Genomic DNA, 26,639 nt, shown 5'->3' on the forward strand with positions numbered 1-26,639 from the left:
GAATGGACCTGCTCAGGACCTCCCTGAACAATGCAAGATGCACATTTTGGGGGTGAGGATTTGCAAGTATTGCTCTGTGTGTAGTTCATGAGTGGTTGGGAGATTATTCAGGTAACTCATTTGGGTGTGACTTTGCATGCTGGTGACTGTGAATGAACAGAGCCCGGAGAGGTTTGCTGCTTATTAGCAAAGCACTGGAAAAGACATCCCGGGCAATAGAATTAAAGGGATGCAGTGGCGGAACAGTCTACATTGTACCCTAGAAGATGTCACACCTAACTTGTACCAAAATGAAATTCTACCCGTACAATGCTAGCATTTTACAAAATGTACACAAACATTTCATTATAATTCAGGACAGGGGAAATAAGAGACAAATCATGGGGCAAACTGAAGCTCTAAATATGTACGGATACTTTAAAGTAGGACAATGGAGAGTGAAAGGAAGTCTAAAGTTTTTAAAACCCACACGAGGAGGAACTCTTCCACATCTTGAGTGGAAGGTAATACTTCCTATACTACAAGCACAGAGAGACTAGGCTCAGGAAATGTTACTTACACAGATGACAATAGAAAAATGGACCAAAAAATATGGGAAGGGGTTTTCTTTTCACCCCTACCCCAATCTTATCTGCCAAATTCAAATGAGAATCAATGATTTCTGACGGCTACTACTCCCTTTATTCCATGGATCTGTCTACCTAGAAACATCCTTGCAAAATTCTCACCCCTTCTAAAAAACCCATGAGAGACTCACAAGCACCCCTTAAAAACCAAACCAAGCCATCCTCCACAAGTCTCATGTTTTCTCCCTGGTGAGACCATTATCCAAAGCTCCACCCTGCCATTACCTGTGGCTTAGCTCCTGTATTCTTCTGACGATGAGGAAAAGCCATTTGTTCTCAGATCAGTAAGAAGGTTTTAAACATATCCCTGCCAAATACAGGACACCAGACAAACATCTCATAACAGCCCCCTAATAAATCATTAGGGCTTTGATTCATCAGTGAGTCAGAGGCAGATATTCCATCCACTAAATCAAACATCACTTCCTGTAGCACTTGGATTGTCCTTGAAGGATTACCATCCAACTGTTGGATTTGAGGCTAGCCAAACTACAACACACCTCACTGCTTTGGTGCCTATAGAGTGCTGGGGTAGGCGACAGTTGATCCAACACATTTATAAAGTTACCATCCAATAACTATATAAAATACTTGCTTCAGGCCAGTTCTCACAGAGAATGCATAGTACCCTCAAATATCAAATTAGTTTGTAGTGATTTAATGCAAACAAATATAACATACAAAAACTGGGATAAAGCATGACATCGCATAACACAGAAGTGTGTATCTGAGGCTACATCTAGACTGCATCCCTCTGTAGACAGAGGGATGCAAATCAAGCATGTCGAAATTGCTAATGAAGCAAAAATCCCGTGCTTCATTAGCATAAACATAGCCACTGCTTTTTTCCCCAAAACGGAGCTTTTTAGAAAAATAGCAGTCTAGACACGGATCTGTCAAAAAAACCTTTTTCGACAGATCCTGTATTCCTCAAAAAATGAGGTTTACAGGATCTGTCGAAAAAGGGTTTATTTTTGACAGATCCATATCTAGACTTCTGGGGGTTTTTTTTTTAAAAAAAAAACTCCGTTTAGAAAAAAAGCGGCAGCCATGCTTATGCTAATGAAGCATGGGATATTTAAATCCCTGCTTCATTAGCAATTTTGATGTGCCTAATCTATATCTCTCTGTCGACAGAGAGGTGTAGTCTAGACACAGCCAAAGATAGGAGGAGGAAAAGCAATTTGAATTAGATGCATGTATTCCAGACACATACCCACTGGGATGTGAACTGAAATGGTTATAAGTCTTGACCATTACAATACACTGTAAACTAAGAGTTAAAAAGAAAATTGTGAGATTCAAGGTCTTGTTTACCACTGCTCCCTGTCAGGCTGCTGCAGCATCAGTTACACAATGGCTGGGCCAACAGGAACAGAGAAGTAATTAATCATTTAGTTCTAAACACCTCATGCCTGGTAGCAGAATCAGTGGGCTATCGGCCAGCAATCCACATGGGAATAGTGAGGAAACACTAAATATTTTCAAGAAGCTAAATCTATTAGAGCTTTGGTTTTATAATTGTATAAGAGTATAAAATGCATTGCTACCTTTTAAAAGAGACATATCAGGGAAAAATAAATCCAAGGCTGACCATAAAAATTTGGATTTTTTGGCCCACTACCTGTGTGGGAAAAATCCAATAAAAATTGGGAAAATTACCTATTTGTTATTGCTTATTTCTAAATGTGCTTTTGAGATTGGGTTAACAAGTAAAGAGCCACAATAAGCAGTCACCACATGAGTGGTCCTTTCGAGTCTGGCTGACCAACTAGAAGGAAAAATTTTACACCAAGGTATATATTTAAGAAAGAACATGGATTGAGATAGCTTTAGCTTCTTCACCCCCTATCTCAGTATAGCATTGATTTTTTTTTTAATATATAATATGTGGTGATTTTTCTACTGTAAGATTACTATGGTCCTTTTGACATTTCTTTTTAAGATATCTATCAGTGGTGATTTAACAAAAGAATGTGCAGGATTTGTGGAAATAAAAATCTGAACCTGAAATGGTCCTTAGCTCAGAAGAGTTCCCCCCACCAAAAGACTGGGTGTTTCTTAATTAATAGTTATAATTAAACAACAACTACTGTTGCCAAAATTCTATTTTTTTTTTGCTCCTCTTATGATTAAGTGCTAATTATCTAACCATTTTGTTTGGGTTCTAGAGGCCAGCATAGCCACAACACTCAGGCCCGGCCTTAGGGCAAGGCGAGCAATGCAGTTGCCTTGGGTCCTGTGCCTTCAGGGCCCCACGCTGCCCGGCACCCACCCAACACAGCCACATGATGTAGCCAACCATAACAAGCCACCTTGGGCTCCACAAACTCTTTGGCTGGGCTTGACAACACTGTATGAAGGAAAGTTTGTTCAAATGTTACCCAAATTAGGGCCGTAAACATGGGGCTTACGAATTTAAATTGTAGAGCAATTACTTCAACTTTCAGCCCAGAAACTCCCTCCAGGGTAGGGCTTGGGGAAGGGGTGGAGAGGAAGCAGGTCAGGGCCTGGGGTGGAGGAGGTTTGTCCCAGGCCCTAAGCCCCCTAGGGATAGGCCTGACACCATCTATGACCAACTGCCACATAATGAGCTCCTAAAAGCTATCAAAACTAGTGCCAATTACTACTCATGGTAGAAGATCAACCTTTTTGAAAACAGATGCCTAATACATTTATTATTAATAAGCAATATGTGAGACTGACTTCCAGCTGAGATATTTTTAGTACAGCTCATTCAGGCTTGATAGCGACGGTCCCTTTATGTTCACATATAGAGTTGCGGTCTACAACTGAGAATCTGATCCAAAACCTATTTATTTGTGTCAATAGAGTCTTCCCACTGACATCACTAGGTTTTAGGTCAGCCCTCAGGAGTATTTTCATTCAAGTATGAGCAGAAACAAAGTGCATGGCCTGCCCACATCAAGTTTTGCTACTGCTTAAAGATTTCTGATAATTAGTTACTGTCTGCTTTAACATTTAAGTGGCAGACAACAAAGTGGTGATATAGCAATTAAGAGTCACAGAAGATGGATAGTTCACAAAGTGCAAACAGTGGACAGATTTTTTTCTCGTTTGGTTCATTTAAGCACTAGACTGACATTTCATCCCAGTGCAATCTATTCTCCAGTTGCATTTCTGTTTATGTTCAACAATGTTTAAGAACAATATCAAAACAAACTTCTTATATTACTGGCTAATTTTTGTCCCTCGCTTATTCCCAGTTCGTGTCTTGGAAACTATTACCTCTTATGGTAGTTTCATTTTGTGAATGCCAGTCTGGTCAATAAATGCTGCTCAGCAATGATATTTCAACAAGATCAAGTGAGAACCTGTCTGATACCAAGTCCTCTCCACTCATTTACAAATCATATTTATTAGATCTGATACCTCACAAGGTAAGAAGCAGTTAGTTTCCTAATTTAAAAAAAAAAAACACCCAAAAAACTCCCACACTTCCAAGAGCAAAGGCTAGTGCAAGCCCCGAGCATCACATAAGCATAGCAGAGGAGTTATTTCAAAACAAGTAAATGAGTTGTTCATTAGACCCTGTATTTCCTAAAACACGGAACTTTGTAAACATTTACATTAAAGCTTGTGTCATACAAGCAAACTCTTTGGTTAATTTGCTATTTGGATAACATTTTTTTAAACAGTGTTCAGGTGATTTGAGATCCTAAGTCCCATTGTCAAACATGACATAGGCATTCAGGGCAAGATTTACAAAGATATTTAGGTGCCAGAAGATGCAGATGAGTGCCTATGCATATTTTTCAGGAGCATCTAACTGGTTTAGGTGCCTGACCCCCCACTGATTTAAGGTACATATGAAAATACCACTATATACATAAATAACTTTGAAAAAAAAAAACCTTCCCCTGAGTACCTATGTCACTTTGAGAATGAGGTTTAGACTCCTATGTTATCTAGGGAAAGTTTTACTTTATCTCTACAGCTATTACTAAGGTTTACTTATATTCTCTTGTCTATTATATTATAGTCAAACTGCAAAGTTTCCTGGGGCAAGGAGCATAATTTTGTTCTGTGTTTGTATAGCGCCACACACAAGAGGGTCCTTCTCCACAACTATGACTCATAGGTGCTACTGTAATACCAATTAAATCTGGTAGCATAGTAACCAATAGCCACACTAACTTGTATTTTGGGCTAGAGGCATGAAAAGGACAAAATGGATGTCAAGCCAACATTTATTGCTTTTCCAATTTTAAATAACCAACAAAGTGGAAACATTTATTTGGAATTTTTATATTACATTATAATGGAAGTTCCTGGCTTTCTAGATGCATTTTTTAAAATATTTCATAAATAGTAAAACCAGTGATTAATGTGCAGACACTATACATAGAGAAAGGTGCTTTGTTTTGTTTTTTTTAAGTCACTAGTATAGTTATATGCTCAGGCCCAATCCAGTGCCCAGCATGAGTAGCTAGGAAAATATAGAGGGAATTATCACAGGCCATCAATGTACTCAACTGCCTGGCTAGTTATTGTGGTCTCAAAGTCACAAACACACACCAGGTTATTATCTTTCACCAAGATATGTATTTAGCATTTGCTTAAAAAGTAATACTATAATGTAAGCTTACAACAAGGAGCAGCATCCCCACAGTCTTCACTCTGGAACCTAGGCTCCTATTCTAGGCTCTCCCTTGTTTTCTGTGCCTATTATATCATCCCAATTATATCATTAGCACAATGAGTACCAGCAGGTGCTCATAATCCCCCAACAGAAAGGTTCACTGCCTCCAGCTGGATCTACAGCCTTCTTAAGGCTTCAGCGGTGTCTGAAATAAGGGTGTTGCTGATAGTGCCTGACTCCATTCCTTAGCTACAAAGCCACCCCATGGCTTCTAAAGCAAGCATAAAACAGCAGTGGGAGATAAGGATGCCAGATCAGTAAATACTGCATATTATTCCAAAATTTCCACATTGCAAGAATTTTTCTGCTATCCTGATGAGAAGAGTCTTGTTATTCACTGCTTTTGAAGCTATTTCAACACTTTTTTCATTAATGTGTAAGCATATTGGATAGTTTGTTATTTGCAAGGGTCATAATCACAAAACATCTGATTATTTTCAAAATTTATCATTGCTAGAAGTCCTGGTGTTAAATCTACTTTTACAAAAGATGTTAGAGAAAAATGGGCACAAAAATAGATTGTGTATAATTTAATTTCTGTTACACGAGTGATCTTCAATCCTTACACAACTGCAAGAACAATATGAGTAAAAGAAATGCATATATTCTTGCAGATGCTATTTTCAATATCATAAAAAGTGAGGATGAATGGAACCCGATTGATTCACACTAGGAAACTATGTAAGTAAATGAAAAGCAAATCAGATTGCTGCTTGAACTAAGTACGTACGTGATCTTTTCTACAGTGCAAAATTGATGATTTGAGATTGTTAGGAACAGCAAATTGGACCACAAAATCCTTCTACAGAATTTAAGCATATGGTACAAGCTAGTTTGTGTACTAGAAGTTTCTCCCTTATGAAAAGAATACTAGTGGAAAATTAAGATTAGATAGTGTGACACACTAATATTAGGGAAAAAAAGAGAGACACACAAAATACTAGGCTATGTCTACACTGGCATGATTTTCCGGAAATGCTTTTAACGGAAAAGTTTTCCGTTAAAAGCATTTTTGGAAAAGAGCGTCTAGATCGGCACAGACACTTTTCCGCAAAAGCACTTTTAGCCATCGGGGCTTTTTTGCTCAGAACAGTACTGTGCTGTCTACACTGGCCCTCTTGTGCAAATGATTTGCGCAAGAGGGCTTTTGCCCGAACGGGAGCAGCATAGTATTTCCGCAAGAACACCGACGATCTTACATGAGATCGTCAGTGTTCTTGCGGAAATTCAAGCGGCCAGTGTAGACAGGTGGCAAGTTTTTCCGCAAAAGCAGATGATTTTGCAGAAAAACTTGCCAGTCTAGACACAGCCCTAGAGGGGATAACTTGGTACAGTAAAACCTGTGTTATCCAGCATGCCCGGGAATTAGGGCATGCTGGTAACCTAAAAATTCTAGTTCTCTGAGGAGGGGGAGAGAAGGGCATGGGAGCTGTGCGGGGGCCGGGATGTGGCCTTCTGGGGGAGTGGGATGCAGCCTGGTGAAGAGGGTTGGAGGCCTGCCATGGGAAGGAGTGGGAGTTGCGGGGGGGCTGGCCTGCCGGGGTACCAGGAGCCGTGGGGGGATGCTGGCTTCTGGCTGCAGTTCAGTCCTTCCCCAGGTATGTGCTGCACGCTCATCTGAGGAGCACTTAAAGGGCCAGTTTCTTTTTGCTTTTTCCAGCATCAAAAATTTGCCAGTTTCTACAGTTTTCCAGATGCTTAAATTCCAGATTGCGCAGATTTTACTGTACAAGGAATCATCTTCATTTCTTATGGGATAGTCCCAAAGTGAAAGGTTTCTGGTGTAATATCACAGCATTGATAATAGGAGTTTTTCAACATGTCTCACATTTCTATTACTGTGGTATTATCCCAAGCATTCCTGTATTCACAATGTTGTAATAATCTTCGTAAAAAATATGGCCCGAGAGATGATAGAACTAGAAGGAACCTCAAGAAGCCATCCAGTATATTCCCTTGCAGTCATGGCAGGACCAGCCACCATCTAGACCGTCCCAGACAAGTAATGAGTCTGCTCCGTCCTTGGTCTTCCTCTTGCTTCTAATGAATTTGTAGAATGTCTCTGGCTAGTTTGATCTCATTTTGTGTATTGACCTTTCTAACTTTGCATATACATACTGATCTTATTTGTTTATATTCATGCTTTGTAATTTGTCCTATTTTCATTTTTGTAGAACTCTTGATTTTTCGATGATTCAAGATCTCATAATTAAACAGAGTAGTTGCTGGCCACACTTCTTATCTTTTCTATGCAATGAAACAGGGTGCTCTTGTGCTCATGTCTGAAAAACTGACAACTGTCTTCAATTGTTTTTCTTCTTAGACTTGTTTCCCATGGGATTTTACCTACCTACTCCCCGAGATTGCTCCCTACTGCCTTGAAATCCATTGTCTCTATTTCACTGTTCTTCCTTCTACTATTCCTTATAATCATGAACTCTTATTTCATGGTCACTTCTACCCAAGAGGCCTTCCACTTTCATATTCTCAACCAGTTCCTTCCTATTTGTCAAAATCAATTGTGGAATTGAGCCCCCCTAGAGGCTCCAAAAAAATGGTGTCCAATACATTTTAAGAACTTGTGGGACAATCTGTGCCCTGCTAGGTTATATTATTGGAAAACTAAGAATTCAATATTCATCAATATTCTTGTATGATTTATGCACAGGGTGTACCAAAAGTTAAGAGTATGTGCTAGAATTATAATCTTAAAATGTGTTTGGAAAACAATGCATGAGCAGTCTGCCTTAGAAAACAAAGTAGTTTTCTAAGGCAGCCTTAATTTACATATGGGCAAAAATGGGGCCATAAAATTTATCAAGGGTGGAACATGGAGAAATGTTAGAAAACAGAACAAGCTGCATTTCAGCAACCTCCAGCAGGGGGGAAGTCTGGGAAAGGTTATGGAGCTTTCTTCAGCATCATATTCCACGTCATCTTCAACACAATTTGAATAAACTCTACTCTGAGGGATAACCCTCAGAAGATTCTATTTCCGTGGTTTACTGGTCTATAAAGATAGGGGGCTGACCATTAAGTAATAAGGAACTAAATCAACTCATTGTATGGAATATAATAGTGTGTAGAGTGAGGGCTTTTCTGAAAGCCAATGACACACTGGCAATTATTGTAACTACATATGTATACAGTGTGTGTTAGCACTATATGAGGAAATATGAAAACAAAGACATTTGATAGCAGCCTTCAACTACCTGAAGGAGGGTTCCAAAGAGGATGGAGAGAGGCTATTATCATGGTGACAGATGGCAGAATGAGGAGCAACAGTCTCAAGTTGCAGTGGGGGGCGGTGTAGGTTGGATATTAGAAAATATTATTTCACTAGGAGGGTGGTGAAGCACTGGAATGGGTTATCTGGGGAGGTGGTAGAATCTCCATCCCTAGACGTTTTTAAGTCCTAGCTTGACAAAACTCTGGCTGGGATGATTTAATTTGAATTGGTCTTGCTTTTAGCAGGGGTGCGGGTGGGGTGGGGTTTGGACTCAATGACCTCTTGAGGTCTCTTTCAACCCTATTGTTCCATGATTTAAAATCCGTGGCTAAACAAGCTCCCTCTCAGATGTGAGAGAAGATAGTTCTCTACCTGTAAATTAAGCAAGCTGTGATGAAAAATACAGGGAGTCCCCAACTTACAGATGGGTTGTGTTCCAAAAGTTCATTTGTAAGTCAGTTGTTTGGAACTTGAAATGCATTTTCCCATAAAAACAATGCTAGAAATGATAGTTAGGTTCCCAAGCTAGACCACAAAACCTATTAAAACCACATTGTAGCTGAAATACTGTATAGCCGCTGCAACGAAAAATAGCAGAAATATATTTTTTTATTTAACCTTGAATGCTGGTGCTTGAGGAAAGGCCATTTTAATTAGAAGCAGATGAGGAAGAAGATGGAGATTCCAAAGGGGACTTCTGGACATCCCCCGGCCACACTTCTATGGGCTCTGCTCCTGCAAACCTGTGGGCTGCATCCAGCCCCCATTTGCCTCCAGCCAGCATTTGCACTGCTTGCCACCACCTGTGCTTCTTACTGCTGCTCTAAGGCTGCAGGTGAGCTTTTTGTGTATGTGTGTGTGGTTGTTCATAAGTCAGACGTTTATAACTCAGGGAGTGCTTGTAATGGTATCCCCATTTATATGGGAAGCAGTAGAATGAAAGAAATCAACAAGAAGGAAAGTATAGCATGACGTCATCCTTCCTCTTGAAGCAAGGTCATTGACATTTGAAAGATGTGAGCAAAGACAAAACCCATTTTTTGCATCCACCACTAGACAGACACAAAGGGTCAAAGGTTACATGAGCAGAGAAAGACGGGTCCTTCACACAGAATAGGGGGCAGGGACATGAAGTTTCTTGAAACTGAATATAGGCGAGAGATAAAGAGAGACATTGGTTCAGAATTTTAGAGACTGAGGGTTTCCTTTATTTTTATCTTCATACATTATATCTCTCTGTGGTTGCAAATACTGTCTACAGAAATTTGGTTTGCCAGAATAAAAAAAATATGGATCCCCTGAGTGCCTGTATGGCATTAGCATTGGAACTATTTTAGGAATGATGGGCCAAATGGAGAGAAAAAGTACTATTCATATTTTAGAAACAATTTAGGCCTATTGTTACTCATAACTTATCCTCTCTCAAGTACTATGTGTTTTTCACTCCATATTATTAATAATCTAAAATATTTTGTCCTGTCAATTATTCTTTTTACATTTAAAATATGTAGTAACTATATATCTCTGAATTTCAACATAAGGAAATAATTTGTTTTTAAAAACTTCAGTGCTTCTCATGAATTTAAATGGTACAATCACGTGACTGAATATATAACTGTTCATTGTAGTTTTATTAGATCCAGCCTAACCACATTCCCACATTCTCTTTCTGAATTTCAAGAAAAGACACACTTAGAATGAAGACAACTATAGACTAGCCATGAAAATTAATTGAAAGATGTTGGAGAAAAAATTTACATGTTAAAATTATCACTCTAACTATGATCTGAGAGTATAGTTCAACAACTGCAGTAGCCTTGAGACTTCTTTAAACAAGCATATTCAAATATTTAAAAATCACTACTAATTATTTCAATACTGAAAATGCAGCTATGTAGCTACTAGGGCAATGAACAATATATTAAGGCTGGTATAAAACTGTGGCTTTAAAAATGAGAGCTTAGAAATATTTAAGTAAGTGGGAAAATATTAAGAGAGAAGTCAGTCCTAGATTAAGCCAGCTTTTTGATATGGCATTTATAAAAGGAAATAGGCACTGTGATCTGATTTATTTATTAACAAACACAACAGATTAACTCAAAGTAATTGCTTTTCAAAATACTTTCTTTTAAAGCACTAAGCTCTCCGAACAGTGTGTGAAAAAAACTTCTCTCCGAAATACAGAAGTTAAAGGTGATAATATTTAAACTTTTACTACTTTGGGATACGGCACACAGACCCTTTGGAATCCAATGCTTCACTTGCCAGTGTGAAGGAAAAGCTTAATCAGATAACCATAGCACATATTTGACCTGCATTAAGGAAATCATCTCACGCAGGGAATCCCTGAAGTCAGCTGGATTTCCTCACTTACATCTTAATAAGGGTTAAAAGAACATTCAGCATCGTTACTCCACTTTGTATTGAGATGGAGAGAAATAGGATACTGAATTTACAAAGAGAAGGAAAACTTTTCCTTGGCAATGTTAGTTTAAAGCAACAATTTTGTATAACCAGTTTTATGAGCAGTGGAAAATGGTACATAGCTAGGTCCTCAGAGGTTGAGTTGACCCAAAGGGCATGGTATATGATTGTGTTGGACCGATTGAGGATGACCTGTGTGCTCCATAGACCTGCTGACTTCAGTGAGGCTCCTGCAAAACTAAGAATCTGCCAGCATGTATAAGATTGAAGAATCAAGGCCAAAAGGACAAACAAAAGGATTCTAATGCAATAGGGCTCCAATTCTGACCTTAATGTATCAGGAAACAAAAACAGTGACAAATTACAATGTGACATATGGTAACAAAGGGTAGGAGTAGGACAAGTTATTGACAACCATAAGGAAACACAATAATATACAGAGTTTAAAGTTTAAATAGTTATTTTATTAAGCAAACTTAAGGGCTACGTCTAGACTGGCATGATTTTCCAGAAATGCTTTTAACGGAAAAGTTTTCCGTTAAAAGCATTTTCAGAAAAGAGCGTCTAGATTGGCAGGACGCTTTTCCGCAAAAGCACTTTTTGCAGAAAAGCATCCATGGCCAATCTAGACGCGCTTTTCCGCAAAAAAGCCCTGATCGCCATTTTCGCGATTGGGGCTTTTTTGCGGAAAAGAAATCTGTCTACACTGGCCCTTTTGCGCAAAAGTCTTTCGGAAAAAGACTTTTGCCCGAACGGGAGCAGCATAGTATTTCCGCAAAAAGCACTGATTTCTTTCAGTAGGAAGTCAGTGCTTTTGCGGAAATTCAAGCGGCCAGTGTAGACAGCTGGCAAGTTTTTCTGGAAAAGCTGCTGATTTTCCGGAAAAACTGGCCAGTCTAGACACAGCCAAGAAGACTGATGCTGATCTCCCTGAAGATGTCAACAAAGCTTCCACTGACGTCAGTGGGTAAAGAATTGGAGCCCAATGCCCTAATTCTAAAAACAGGGCTGTCCCTAGGGTGGCACAATACCATCCCACTGCCCCAGGTACAGAGCACATGGCACTCCAGTTGCCTCTTCCCATCCCCATTTCACCCCCACCCTGCCCCCACTCAACCCCCTCCCTGCCTCTTTCCACCCCTGTTCTGCCTCCTCCTGCCCTCAAATGCACTCTTCCCCATATCCCTGTCCCCCCAAGTTACATGAGCTGGGGGACTACCTAGTGGGTGGGAACCTGGCACAGGGCTGCGGCAGGAGTTGAATTCCCCAGCACTTACCGTTACAGCAAGAACTGGAGCAACCCAGCAGCCTTCTCTACTCCACCCCATCTGCCAGCCTCCTGAACTCTGGTTCATTGCAGGAGAGTGGAACAGGCTGAGGCCCGGGTTTCCACTTCCTGCTGCACCAGTGAGTGTGGGGGAACTCAACTCCTGCTCCCTCCCCACGTCAGGCTCCCCAGGTAATCCCCCAGGCCATCCAGGGCCACACAAGACCCGTCCATTGGATGGTTGAGGAAGTGGTTGTGGGGCACCCCAACGCACAGGGCCTGGAGCAACTGCCTCGAACCATCCTATGGATGGGCCGGTTCTGTCTGAAAACCACCTAGCCATCCCCAATCCCCGACAACAAATGAGCAGAAAGAGAGTTTTTGTTTATTTTTCCTTAAGGTTTCTAACATGATCTTAACATTTGGTTTGTGAGAGCATTTCTGCTAGCAGACCCCAACTTCAGAGTTATACAGCTTGCAAACTAGATTGTGAAAATGGCAGAAACAATTACATTTTAAAATGAAATACACAAAAGGATTTGAATTATTCACCCAACTCTAGTTTAGTGAAACATTAAAGGGAATATTAGCATATAACAAGTTGAGAATGTTAATTGTTCACTGCCTATATAAGTTATAGATGTTCTTTAATCTGGCATAGACGATACTATGAAAGAGAAAAATTATTCTTACTGGGTTTATTTTAAAAATGGCATGAAAAGGGGATCTTGTTTAAGAAATATTTGAGTCTCATTGGACAATGCCATTCTGTAAGGTGACATGGGTATAATCACATGACTTGTCAATGTAATGAAGATATATTTCCTGGTTCTCTGAATCAATATAGTCTTTTGCTGTGTTATATTACTGAAGAAAAGAAGTGGTATGTACACTGAAATTCGCTATCTAACCAACTTTCTTTGGCTGATGTCTTTGAGATACCAAATGGTTACTGAAGAAAGTTTTGAAAGAGGAGACTGAAGAAATCTTGTGGATTAGTTCACAGAGATCAAGTCACATAAGGGGTAACACAGAACAAAGTCTGGGGCAGAAGTAGAGCTATTGCATTCTGCTTTAATCTAATCACAATTATCTAATTTAATGCACACGGAACCTAATTTTCTCTTTTCTTGCACTCTATGCAACCATTTTACAGCAGTTCAAAGAGGCCACAAAATGCTACCCACTCACTATGGTAGTGTTTTATCACCTGCATGTACAAGGTGCAGGACAGCAGAGACTACAGACTACTGTATTATAAATACATAATTAACAAGAATATCTTTTTGGCTATCTAGCTGTTAATATAATATGTCTTTTCCTACTGATTACCAGACAGTCCCTTAATGCTACAAGAAAAACAATTTAAAAGAAAACTGATAGAAGAAGAAATGTAATAGGATGGTAACTATTAACCTGAAAGTTTGTAAAGCCTATCCATGATACCTGATATACCCTAAAGGTATTACATCTGTTTTGAATTACTTTTTTGTACCAAATAATTTATTTTGGATCGAAGAAACTAGCTAGAAACATGCCCATTGGTGCTATGTAATCATGTTTCTATTTTTATAATACATTCAATGCTACACTTAGAAAAATACATTGTTTATCTTACGGGAACCAAGAACTGAGTGTGTACTGGTGAAAATATTGCTACTTCCCTTTCTTTCCAAAAAGGTGGGAAATATCTCTTTCCATTGTGTTTTTATTTTATTTTATTTTTGTAACAAGTTCTCTTTTTCTCCAATCTCACAAATGTTTATCAATAGATAAAAAGTTAACTTTTCCCAAACTGGCTGACTTCTTTAGATATGAGTCTAGATGAGAAAGCAGATGTAGTTTTGCAAGTTAATATATTATTTGGCTGGAAGTAAGTCAACATGAATTTGAAAACATCTTTGTTTATCTGAAATGCTGCCAGTGTGATGATGGGCACACAATGACACAGTCCAGGCTACCTTCATTTAATGTAATATTATCTCCAGTTTGATTTGGGCCCAGCTTCATTATTTCTATAGAGTGGTAGATGTACACAGGATTTTACACTGAGCAAACATGCCAGACAAACAACAAAAAGTCTGCTCTAAAGTGTTTCGGATCTAAACACATGTCATTCTAGTGGAAAACAGTAAACAGAGAGCCAACAATTATGTTCTTCTTAACCGCCCTGCACCTGTCATTTGCCTAAATGTCAGATGTATTAGGTGATCTCAATTGTGGGGCAACTTCCAAAAAATAAGGATAATTTTTTTTCTTTGATTTGAGCAATGTGCTTAGCATTGGCAATATCTGTTAGCCATTAAAAGACTGCAATAGTTGTGCTACATTTCTAAGGGTACATCTACACTTGCTCCCAAGTTCGAGCTAAGGATGCAAATATAGCCGACTGAAATTGCTAATGAAGCAATCCCCGCTTCATTAGCAATTTCGGTTGGCTACATTTGCATCCCTAGCTCGAACTAGGGAGCAAGTGTAGATGTACCCTAACTTATTCCTTCCTTCTCATTTCCTTGCTTCCTCCTTCCTATAGAGATTTCTGCTTTGTCTTTTCACTTCCCTTTTTCTTGAAACTGTTTTTCTTCCAGTCCCTGCACTACTCTCATTACTTTTCATCTATTCTCCCTATCTCAGCTACCAGCTTCCACTTTCACCTCCTCAGAAAAGCTCCCAGTTTCTGTACTTGCTGCACCTGCTACAGAGTACAGATAAGGAGGATTCCCAAATTCCAGAAATATTCCTGCCCATTCATTTTTAAATCATCCAGAAAAATGTAAAAGAGACTTCAGGTGACAAGAAGTTTTGTTCAGTATCTGATACATATTCAATCTAATGATTTATATATACAGGCTTTGTATAACATTACTAATCCAGAATCTATTCTACTCTATTCTGGGTCACATAATGTGTACTAAATAATGTGACTAGAGTCTGCCACGTATGATGATTTCCCTATATCCTTTCCTCTAGGTAGACAATTGTGTGCCTATTTTAAAAATGTTACCTTTAATGGCAAATGCATTAAATGGCTAAGTAGGCTACCCTCAGGGAATGAGATCCTAAGAAGTCTTTCTAGATGCGGGAGATCTTTTCAGTGAAGGAGGGCAATTCACATCCCTGCTTTGTCTTAATCAGCATGTTCTGGGATGAACACTGCTTTGAATGAGGCAGAGCACGGATTTGAAACGAGGTCTCCCATGTACCAGGCCAGTGTCCTAGCTACTCTCACAGTCTTGTTGAATTTAAAAAAAATCAGTTTTTTTTTTAATTTAAAACAGGGACATGGACACAATTTGGTTTTCATAAAAATGCTCAAAAGATTTTGATTTTGTTCCAGTACATAACAAAAAAGGTTTTTGAAACTTCGGAAGTTGCCACCAAACAGAGTGATCATCCTCGTGCCACCTCTTCTATCAGTATCATTCTGTCCAAGGTCCCGCAGTTCCTTCAGCCAGCCACATCCACCATCCATTCTTCTCCAGGTCTAGCAAGGAATTTGATTTCACTCTGGCCCTGCAGTTCTTCTTATACTAGCCTGTTGGGCCCTGACTGGCTCCCACCTGGAGCCTCTGATTGCCCCCCACAGCCAGTCTGGGCAGCCTGGAGGACTTATCTATTGCCCTTTTCTGGGGCAAAATGCGGCAGGGCTATGAGGCCTTCAATTGGTGGTCTCAGGGCCTTCCTACCCCATCATAGGAAACAAATAAGAGTGCTTCAGTCAACTTGGCTAAAACAACACTGCAAACAGCTGGGGGAGTGGAGTGGAGTGGAGTGGGACTAAGTTGCTCTGCTGGCAAGTAGCGAGATGGAACTAACTTCTGTCTCCGGCACCAAGTCCCGTACAAATCCCCCTGCTACACTGCTGGGGAGAGGATTTGGAGGAAGGGATGGAACTGCCTCCTGCACTCACTGGCAATGGGAAGCGAAGCAATGAACCTGGGAGCCAGGGTAGTGGAGCAGGCTGGGTCAGGGTGACTCCACTTCCCACTGCTGCCAGTGAATGTATGGGGTATGTGCATGATCCCTATTACCACAAACAAGGTCCTCCCCTCCCCCACCAGTTCTCTGGGCTTTACTTTTGATTGTATCCAACAGGGTTAATAAAAAATCTCAAAAAAGAGATATTGGAACTGAAAAAGTTCCAGAAAAGATCAGCAAAAAATTATTAGGGATTGGAATGGGTGCCATATGAGGAGACTGGAACTCTTCAATTTGGAAAAGAGACAACTAAGGGGGTATATGATACAGGTCTATAAAATCATGACTGGTATGGTGACAGTAAATATGATAAAGTTTTTTACTTGTTCCCATAACCCAAGAACTAGGGGTCATCAAATGAAATTAAGAGGCAGCAGATTTAAAACAAACAAAAGGAATCACTTCTTCACATACCACATAGTCAACCTGTGGAACAACTTGTAAGGTATTTTGTGAAGGCCAAGACTAAGAGGATTCTAAAAAGAACTAGGTAAGTTCACACAGGATAGGTCAATCAGTGACTATTAGCGGACGGGTAAGGACAGTGTCCCTAATCTCTGTTTGCCAGAAGCTGGGAATGAGCTATAGGGGGATGGATCACTAGATGATTGCCTGTTCTGTTCATTCCCTCTGAGACACCTGAAATTGCTCACTGTCGGAAGACAGACTACTGGGCTATATGGCCCTTTGGTCTGACCCGGCATGGCAGTTCTTATTTTCTAAATCTATTCATTAGGGATCTGGAGAGAAGGGGTATCTCCAGTGAGGTGAGAAAATTGCAGATATCACCACATAATTAAATTAATCGAGATTAGAGAAGACTGTAAGGAATTTCAGAATGAAAAATGAAAGGAAGTAGAGCACAGGACTACAACCCACAATAATGGGATAAAAGCAGTTGTGCATGTCAGCCATGAGGTCTAGCCCTAAATTAAAGATTCTCTGCCATTCTGTAGATTTTGCAGGACTGAAATTTTAAGAGTGTACATCAAGAATGAAAATCTGTGTAGTTAAACTGTGGAGAATTCTTATCAATTCTAGAACTAAAAGAAAGTTTCAAAATACCAGAAGAAATACCTTGAACGGTAAAACTCGAAATTGACATTCCAAACATTGCTCACAGCCAACTCTACATGAACAGGGGATAACTTAGAAAGTTAGGAAAACATAGTGGCTACGTCTACACTGGCATGATTTTCCGGAAATGCTTTTAACGGAAAAGTTTTCCGTTAAAAGCATTTTTGGAAAAGCGCGTCTAGATTGGCAGGACGCTTTTCCGCAAAAGCACTTTTTGCGGAAAAGCGTCCGTGGCCAATCTCGACGCGCTTTTCCGCAAAAAAGCCCCAATCGCCATTTTTGCGATCGGGGCTTTTTTGCGGAAAACAAATCTCTGCTGTCTACACTGGCCCTTTTGAGCAAAAGTTTTTCGGAAAAAGACTTTTGCCCGAACGGGAGCAGCATAGTAGTTCCGCAAAAGCACTGCCAATCTTACATGAGATTGTCAGTGCTTTTGCAGAAATTCAAGCGGCCAGTGTAGACAGTTGGCAAGTTTTTCCGCAAAAGCAGATGATTTTACGGAAAAACTTGCCAGTCTAGACACAGCCAGAGAGAAATGCTAGGGAATATTTTTTGGTGTTTGAAAGACAGATGCAGATGCACTCATGAGAAGGTAAAGCAGCTCCGTACATTTCAGAAACATCCTCCCCTAGTTCGAGCTAGGGATGCAAATGTAACTGAGCTTTATTACAATCTTTATTACAATTTTTTTCCCCACAGGCCCTACTTTTCTGCCACAAAATATGAATAGCTCTCATTGGTTTCTAGGATGTGTTTGGCAGGAGAAAAGAACTCTCAGACTTTTCTTCCCTGGATCTGACCTGCTTTCTAAAAAGGAGTTCTTATAGTTATTTTGTGCATTTTAACCTGCAGCCAAAACAAGACATGAAAAATCCCCTCTATTTGGACACCAGGAAAACAGTAGATATTTACTTCTATGTTCAAAGAAAGCTGCAGCCCTAGGTGATTAGCTGTGCTTTCGATGAAGTTATTGGTGGAAAACAAAATCAGAGAAAAAGAGTTTGCCATGTCCCTCTGCTTAGAGGTTGAGCTCTGTTTTGGTGGGGAAGTGAGGTCTTTGGATTTTGAGAGGGTTACTGAGCACCTACAACTCCCACTCACTTTCAGCTGACACCGGGTGACCTCATGACCCTTCAGGAGGCATGCAGCTGCTTGCACAATTTGGTTCTTAGTGCCAGAAAACACTAGTGACTGGTGTGAACTGACATATGAACACTCAACATACCACATTTGGAGTAGATTTGACATTTATTTTATGCACCCAGACCAGGCTGGGGTCTTGATTACCTCTGACTGCTTCTGAAGAGATCTGAATCTTGATCTCTGGCCTATTGTTTTCCTTTCACATGCCAAAAATATCAAATTTAAGAACCGTTAGTTTTTAGAAGCAGGAGAGAAATGCTAATAAGACATGGAACAGAGGTAGCACAGGTGGAAACACAGCAGTCAAAGCAGGGATCGAAGGAAGACAATGTATTCAACTGAGACCCTTTGCCAAGCCTGGAGAGAAACTTGCACAGCTGAAAAAGAAAATTAAACAACAGAAATGTCACAATCTGAGTCATAATAGTAGATCAACTCTTTCTATCAACAGAGGACTGAACTCTCGGGAAAGCCTTTATAGTGACCTATAATATGTAACTTTGAAGCTTGGTATATTTATACATGTTTAACTAATACTGAATTTACAAAAGCATTTCAATATATATATACACACACACACACACACACACACACAACTTATGAAGAAGTTGGCAGCCAAATGTAGAAACATTCTTTTTGCTTTATCAACAGTTTAGAAGACACAATTATGTCTGTTTTGCAATCAATTTGCTGTGAGGTGTTCTTGGTGTGTACTATGATTGGGAATTGATTTGAACTCTAGACTTAGATGATTTTCTCATCATTTTTATTATTTTTTTCCATTCAAAGAGCAATGATGCCTTTGGGGACTGATGACTTAATATTTCTATATTCCGATAGTAAGACCTGGAAAGCAAAGCATCTGTTTTGTTTTGCACAGACAGGGAACTCAAATCCTAGCACTTACATTTTTATAAAAATGTCTTTACCTCTTATTATTTCAGAGGGCAAACTCATCTTGTAGTGAAGAGGCCTCTGAATACAGAGAGGTCTCCCCAGGTTGGCTACAGAGTGGATGGATAACTGCCTAGTGCGCACGCACGCGCGCGCGCGCACACACACACACACACACACACACACACACACACACACACACACACACAAAAGAGAGGATGACTTCACACTACCTGTGCTTAACACAGTTGGTTCTATATCAGTTCTGCCCAGACTAGCACAAAATGGAGGCCGGACAGGTCTACACCACAGGAACAGGTTGATCTAAGCTATGCAATTTGAGTTACGTTAGCTATATAATATGTGTTGTTAGCATAAATCAAATTGATGAAGCTTAGATCCACTTACTGCAGGGTCCACACTGTACTGGGTTGACAAAAGAAACCCTCCCATTGACTCCCCTTACTCTTTTCATTCTGGTGGAGTACTGGAGTCAACAGGAGAGCAATTGACATTAGACACAGTATCAACCTCTACTGAATCAATCACTACCCTGTCGATCTGGCTGGTAATAAAGACATGCCTTGGGGGTGGCCAAGAGTGGGGACTGGTCAATGTGCAGAGGCAGTGGTTATAAAAAACCAAGAAGCGCAGAAGGCCATAACTCCTGTTCCAACATACGAGCTGAAGAAGCAGCTACTGACATCTGCATGGCCACTCCACTCATCACTTTGTCTTCTGGGCTAGGTAGCTAGGAATCACTCTGACTGGAACGCAATGTAGTTTACTAGTTCTAATGTAACCCACACACCTAGTGGGTGTGGTTACACTGTCCCATGTAGCGGCACTTAGCCCACTTATAGCAAGAGATAACTACAGCCTAAGCGGAGAGCTAGCTGGCTCAAGCTGTAGAGGCTCCTACAATAAGATCCCAGGTTCACACCTGCCCAGTGGTGGTTACATTAGCATAAGTGATCTTGTAGTCACTTGAATTTCACCCTCCAAGCCAAATGAAACAGTCTGAGGCCAGCACAAATTAAAAGGAATCTTCTTTAACAATGACAAATTAGAGTGAAAAGGAGTATTTCCTTAACAGTTTCTGAAAGCCAAAGTGGAAACCAGCTCTTTTGGACTTAATACAATGTGTTAAGTAGACAAACTGGGAAAAGCTGATCAGCCTTACACAGGTTGTCATAACCATGAGGGCTGGCCAGCAGTTGGGGACTAAGGAGTTAACTATATCCCCTGTACCTAGCCAGGTATCTGATCAGTCAATAACAATGCAGGTAGGGATTTCAAACCGGGACAAAGGAATTTTTAACTTTTCCCTCCTTTGTCTGAGTCAGAGCGATTCCTTCCATGTAACAGGGAGATAGGAAGGCCTGTCTCTCACCAAGGAATGGACTTCTTTTATGTGTAAGTAGGGCAAAGTTAGTTAACCCATCAGGTGTTATTTGTTTCCTGGTTTGGGAATGTGGAAATGATGTCTGTGCTGTTAAAAGTGGGGTTTTCCTCTCTTTTGGAACTAAGATTTGAGCCTGGTGGGGGTGGAGGGGGGGGAGCGGATCCTCTATGAGTACAGCCACTCCCTGATTTATGAACACACCGACTTATGACCATCCGTACTTACAACCAACCTCCCATTAAACCCATTATAATGTTTTCAAGTTGAGAACAATGTACGTCAAGTTTTTTGAACAGCGCGAGCAGCGTGTTTAAGGGTATTTCCAACTTACGACCAAATTGCATTACGATCACGTGTTCGGAACGTAACTTGTTTGTAAGTCGGGGATTGCCTGTCTATAAATTGGTAGCCCTTACCATCTAGCCACCTTGATTACGCTTGCAACGATGGTAGTGTTTTGATAATAAGTTTGTTTTCCTTTTTCTAATTAACCGATATTGGTTCATTTCTGTGTCCTGGAAAATCTGTCTGTGGGTATCTGCATGCCTCTGACTAAAGGGCAGTTACTACAGACGGCAGCTTGTATATTCTCTTTTCTTTTTCAAGCTCTTTGGGGAAAAGAGCTTGAGGTACTCCTGAGGTTTTTAGGGAGGAGGTTTCCCAAGTGATCTCTTCCCTGATTTTCTTGGAATATTTGGGTGTTGGCAGCGGTTTTTTTATTCTCCAAAGTCCGGGTATTAGAATTTTGGGGGAAGTTTTTGTGTCAAAGCCTGTAAAGATCAGGTTTTGGGGTGCTTTTGTAGGTCCCCACTTTTGCATTTGTCGTGCTAGAGTAGGGAATATCCTTGACACAGGTATTTAGTAAAATTGAGCCCAGATGTAAAAAGGCACAATTTCTTTGGATGTAAGTGTGAGATATGTACACCTATGCTAGGACTGATTGGCTCAGCAGGGTTATATATATATAAAAAAGGGACGACGTGTATCTCTTGTTGGGAGCCTCCTTCGCTCTCAGTCAGACCTACTCCCTCCAACCTGAACTCACATATCATAGAATCATATCATAGAATCATAGGACTGGAAGGGACCTCAAGAGGTCATCGAGTCCAGCCTCCCGCCCTCAAGGCAGGACCAAGCTCCGTCTACACCATCCCTGACAGATGTCTATCCAACCTGTTCTTAAATAACTCCAGAGAGGGAGATTCCACCACCTCCCTTGGCAATTTATTCCAATATTTGACCACCCTAACAGTTAGGAATTTTTTCCTAATGTCCAATCTAAACCTCCCTTGCTGCACTTTAAGCCCATTACTCCTTGTCCTGTCCTCAGAAACCAAGAGGAACAAATTTTCTCCTTCCTCCTTGTGACACCCTTTTAGATATTTGAAAACCGCTATCATGTCCCCCCTTAATCTTCTTTTTTCCAAACTAAACAAGCCCAGTTCATGAAGCCTGGCTTCATAGGTCAGGTTCTCTAGACCTTTAATCATTCTTGTCGCTCTTCTCTGTACCCTTTCCAATTTCTCCACATCTTTCTTGAAATGTGGCGCCCAGAACTGGACATAGTACTCCAGCTGAGGCCTAACTAGTGCAGAGTAGAGCGGCAGAATGACTTCACGAGTTTTGCTTACAACATACCTGTTGATACAACCTAGAATCATATTTGCTTTTTTTGCAACAGCATCACACTGTTGACTCATATTCAACTTGTGGTCCACTATGACCCCTAGATCCCTTTCCGCCATGCTCCTTCCTAGTCAGTCGCTTCCCATCTTGTATGAGTATAGAACAGTAGTGTCAGATTCTGACCTTGAAAAAGGGTATTATAGAATGTCTTGATTCTGCATTCCTCAGCTGTACATAAAAGTTCATTTCCCCCTAAGAATGAGCTGGCAGAAATTAGCAGAATATCCTAATAGTATCAATCAGCTGACTGAAAATGGATCAGAAACTTAAACTAAAAACATTTGCAGCCTTTTAAAAATAGCTATTGGTTATTCTAAACTTAAACACTCTACAGGCTGGAAGTATCCTGTTATTCTTGCGTTTGGTGGAGAGCACATCTGTTATAGCTGTCCCTTCGTCCACTGCTCCACTGGGCAGTAAAGGGTTTAGAAGAGACTATCTAACCATTTGCATTTTTAAAAAAGCTTCATCTTTAAACACATTCAAACTTCAAAATTCATACATGCTACTTATTATAAAACAGAATAATTCCTTAAGAGATCACGCAACATTTCTTCACTGATTAAAAGAATTACAGAGATGAAGGGAAAGGGGATGTCATCAATACTCAAGATGCCTTAGAGCTAACATGGCACAGCCAAAGGAGTCAGGATCAATGAGTGAATAGAAGTGATAGGAGTGACACTTCCAGTGTCTGATGAGGGACACAAACCTCATTGCTGAACTCTCTGTGTTGTCCTTTTTCCTTGTGTAATTTCCCCCACCCCTACTTGTTACGGCTGATTCTTTTAGTACTCAGGAGCATACATTTACAGTGCCAGCTAGAATAGGCAGATATAAGAATCATTGTAGGCTCAATGGGCTTTTAATTCCCCCAGGTCCCACTCAATAGAAAAATGTTGTTAGGAGAGTATTTGCTATTAAAAATATTTGTCTCTAAGTCCTCTAGTCCAGTCCCCAGTTATCACAACCAATCGTATTCTAGAACTCCATTACATCTTGATCCACGGCAGCATTAACTAGGTTTTTTTGCCCCCACTACTATTGTAATGATGTTCCAGAACTTCACTCCTCTGATGGTTATAACTTTCTTTTAATTCTTGTCCTGCATTTGTTCATAACCAGCTGTACTCATTGATTCTTGTGCCAATATTGTCCTTTAGCTTGAATAGCATCTTCCTCCCTGGTACTTACTTCTCTCATGTATTCATAGAGAGCAATTATGTCCCCTCACAGCCTTCAATTTGCTAGACTAAATAGTCCAGTCTCTCTCAATCTTCTCCCATAAAACAGACTCTCCATTCCTATTAACATTCTAGCAACTTTTCTCTACAACTGCTCCAATTTTAAGCCATCTTTCTGGAACATGGGTGCTGAGAACTGTACAAAATATTCCAGAGGAGGTCTTACCGGTGCCTTGTACAATGAATTAATATTTCCCTCTCTCTAGTGGAAATATCTCACCTGATGCATCTTAACGTTGCATTTACTCCCCCCTCCCCACATAAATGCATGATACCGGTGGCTCAGTCATTTTAAGATCGACTAGAACACAGAGGTCTTGTGTTAGGATTGAAAGTTTTTTTTTATATATTTCTTATCTTAGGCATAGTAATATAGTAGTGATGTAGCAATAATATAGCAATGTAAGGCATATATATATTTATATTAACATACATTTAATATTTTACAAATAAAGTTCTTTCAGTTGAAGGTCTATTTTCTTTGTTCCAAAGTATAGTAAATGTTCTAAATGTTCTAAAGTAGAAAGACAGTCTTGGATATTGTGGCTGTGTTAATAATCATAGAATCATAGGACTGGAAGGGACCTCGAGAGGTCATCGAGTCCAGCCCCCCGCCCTCAAGGCAGGACCAAGCTCCGTCTACACCATCCCTGACAGATGTCTATCCAACCTGTTCTTAAATATCTCCAGAGAGGGAGATTCCACCACCTCCCTTGGAAATTTATTCCAATATTTGACCACCCTGACAGTTAGGAATTTTTTCCTAATGTCCAATCTAAACCTCCCTTGCTGCACTTTAAGCCCATTACTCCTTGTCCTGTCCTCAGAAACCAAGAGGAACAAATTTTCGCCTTCCTCCTTGTGACACCCTTTTAGATATTTGAAAACCGCTATCATGTCCCCCCTTAATCTTCTTTTTTCCAAACTAAACAAGCCCAGTTCATGAAGCCTGGCTTCATAGGTCATGTTCTCTAGACCTTTAATCATTCTTGTCGCTCTTCTCTGTACCCTTTCCAATTTCTCCACATCTTTCTTGAAATGTGGCGCCCAGAACTGGACACAGTACTCCAGCTGAGGCCTAACTAGTGCAGAGTAGAGCGGCAGAATGACTTCACGAGTTTTGCTTACAACATACCTGTTGATACAACCTAGAATCATATTTGCTTTTTTTGCAACAGCATCACACTGTTGACTCATATTCAACTTGTGGTCCACTATGACCCCTAGATCCCTTTCCGCCATGCTCCTTCCTAGACAGTCGCTTCCCATCTTGTATGTATGGAACTGATTGTTCCTTCCTAAGTGGAGCACTCTGTATTTCTCTTTATTAAACTTCATCCTGTTTACCTCTGACCATTTCTCTAACTTGCTAAGGTCATTTTGAATTATATCCCTATCCTCCAAAGAAGTTGCAACCGCACCCAGTTTGGTATCATCTGCAAACTTAATAAGCGTACTCTCTATCCCAATATCTACGTCATTGATGAAGATATTGAACAGTATGGGTCCCAAAACAGACCCTTGCTGAACTCCGCTTGTTATCCCTTTCCAGCAGGATTTAGCACCGTTAACAACAACTCTCTGACTACGGTTATCCAGCCATTTATGCACCCACCTTATCATGGCCCTATCTAAGTTATATTTGCCTAGTTTATCAATAAGAATATCATGCGAGACTGTATCAAATGCCTTACTAAAGTCTAGGTATATGACATCCACCGCTTCTCGCTTATCCACAAGGCTCATTATCCTATCAAAGAAACCTATCAGATTAGTTTGGCATGACTTGTTCTTCACAAACCCATGCTGGCTATTCCCTATCACTTTATTACCTTCCAAATGTTTGCATATGATTTCCTTAATTACCTGCTCCATTATCTTCCCTGGGACAGACGTTAAACTGACCGGTCTGTAGTTTCCTGGTTTGTTCTTATTCCCCTTTTTATAGATGGGCACAATATTTGCCCTTTTCCAGTCTTCTGGAATCTCCCGTCTTCCATGATTTTCCAGGTAAGATTAGAGGAATTCTGCTAATACTGCAGGCCAAGCCTTAATTGCTTAATTTACAATGCTTTTGCTTTTCCATTCAAACCTCGGACTGTAACCTCAGACAGTTCTTGTGTATGTAAGGAGGGTGAATGTGTTGAGATAAGATGCAAAGTTATATGGCTTTAGAACCAGATGGCCAAAGAGGGGGGGTGAGTGAGCATGGGCAACCTGGCTGCAGAGGAGCCATCTATAACCATTGGTGTATATCCCCTATTCACAAGAAGATTGGATAATTGGTAGATTGACAACCTTAAAGCAGAGCAAGCACCCCAAAAGGACGATTGATTACAGAATGAGCCTTCAAGAGATGTTTTGGGAACACTCACATCAAAAAGATAATGTTCCAGTCACAAGCTGACAAAGCGGAATCCATGGATTTCAACAAGAGAAATGGATTATAAAAAGCAGGGTGTTTTGCTATGGAACTTGGGTTCGTCTGCCACTGTCTGGAGAGGAGTATCGGATCGATTTACTGACAAGGCCCTGCTCCCCCGTGCTCGATCTAGCTGTCCACTAGATTGACACAGACTGCGGACTGGTAACTATATCATCTGGCAGAATTGTGTATGCATGATGTTGTGTGTATGTGTGTGTGTGTTTGTGTGATTGAAAAGCATATGCAACTGTTGTATTCTCAATAAATGTGGCGTACTGCCTTTTCCCCCATAAAAGATCTCATGTGCTTCGTTTAAGCATAACACTTGCTCTTCCTCTCATTTTCAACTGCTGAATCCCCAGTTTATAGCAGAAGTTCTTGTTATTAGTGTCTGAGTGAATGATCTTGAACTTTGTAATCTTAAACTGCATCTGATTTTTAGCACTCCAGTCCAACTGCTCATCCCATTCTCTCTCAGTTCAAGTCTTTCCAGTCTTGCCATTAGCCATTTCCTACACACCTTGGAATTCTTGTATAAATCCCTATCTTCTCTTATTTAATTCATAAATTCCCATGTG

At 40.4% G+C, this 26,639-nt stretch overlaps 1 long non-coding RNA gene across 1 annotated transcript in view; it reads right to left on the bottom strand.

Annotated features, from left to right (window-relative positions):
• Positions 1 to 5,289, bottom strand: part of LOC112547277 (uncharacterized) — a 75,631-nt gene extending 70,342 nt beyond the window's left edge. Inside the window, exon 1 of the long non-coding RNA XR_012902276.1 lies at positions 5,237 to 5,289. This is a non-coding gene — a long non-coding RNA (uncharacterized LOC112547277). The remainder of the gene's footprint in view (positions 1 to 5,236) is intronic.
• Between the last annotated feature and the right edge of the window lie 21,350 nt (positions 5,290 to 26,639).

This window comes from Pelodiscus sinensis, chromosome 3, assembly GCF_049634645.1.
Source record: "Pelodiscus sinensis isolate JC-2024 chromosome 3, ASM4963464v1, whole genome shotgun sequence".
Classification (NCBI taxonomy): domain Eukaryota; kingdom Metazoa; phylum Chordata; order Testudines; family Trionychidae; genus Pelodiscus; species Pelodiscus sinensis.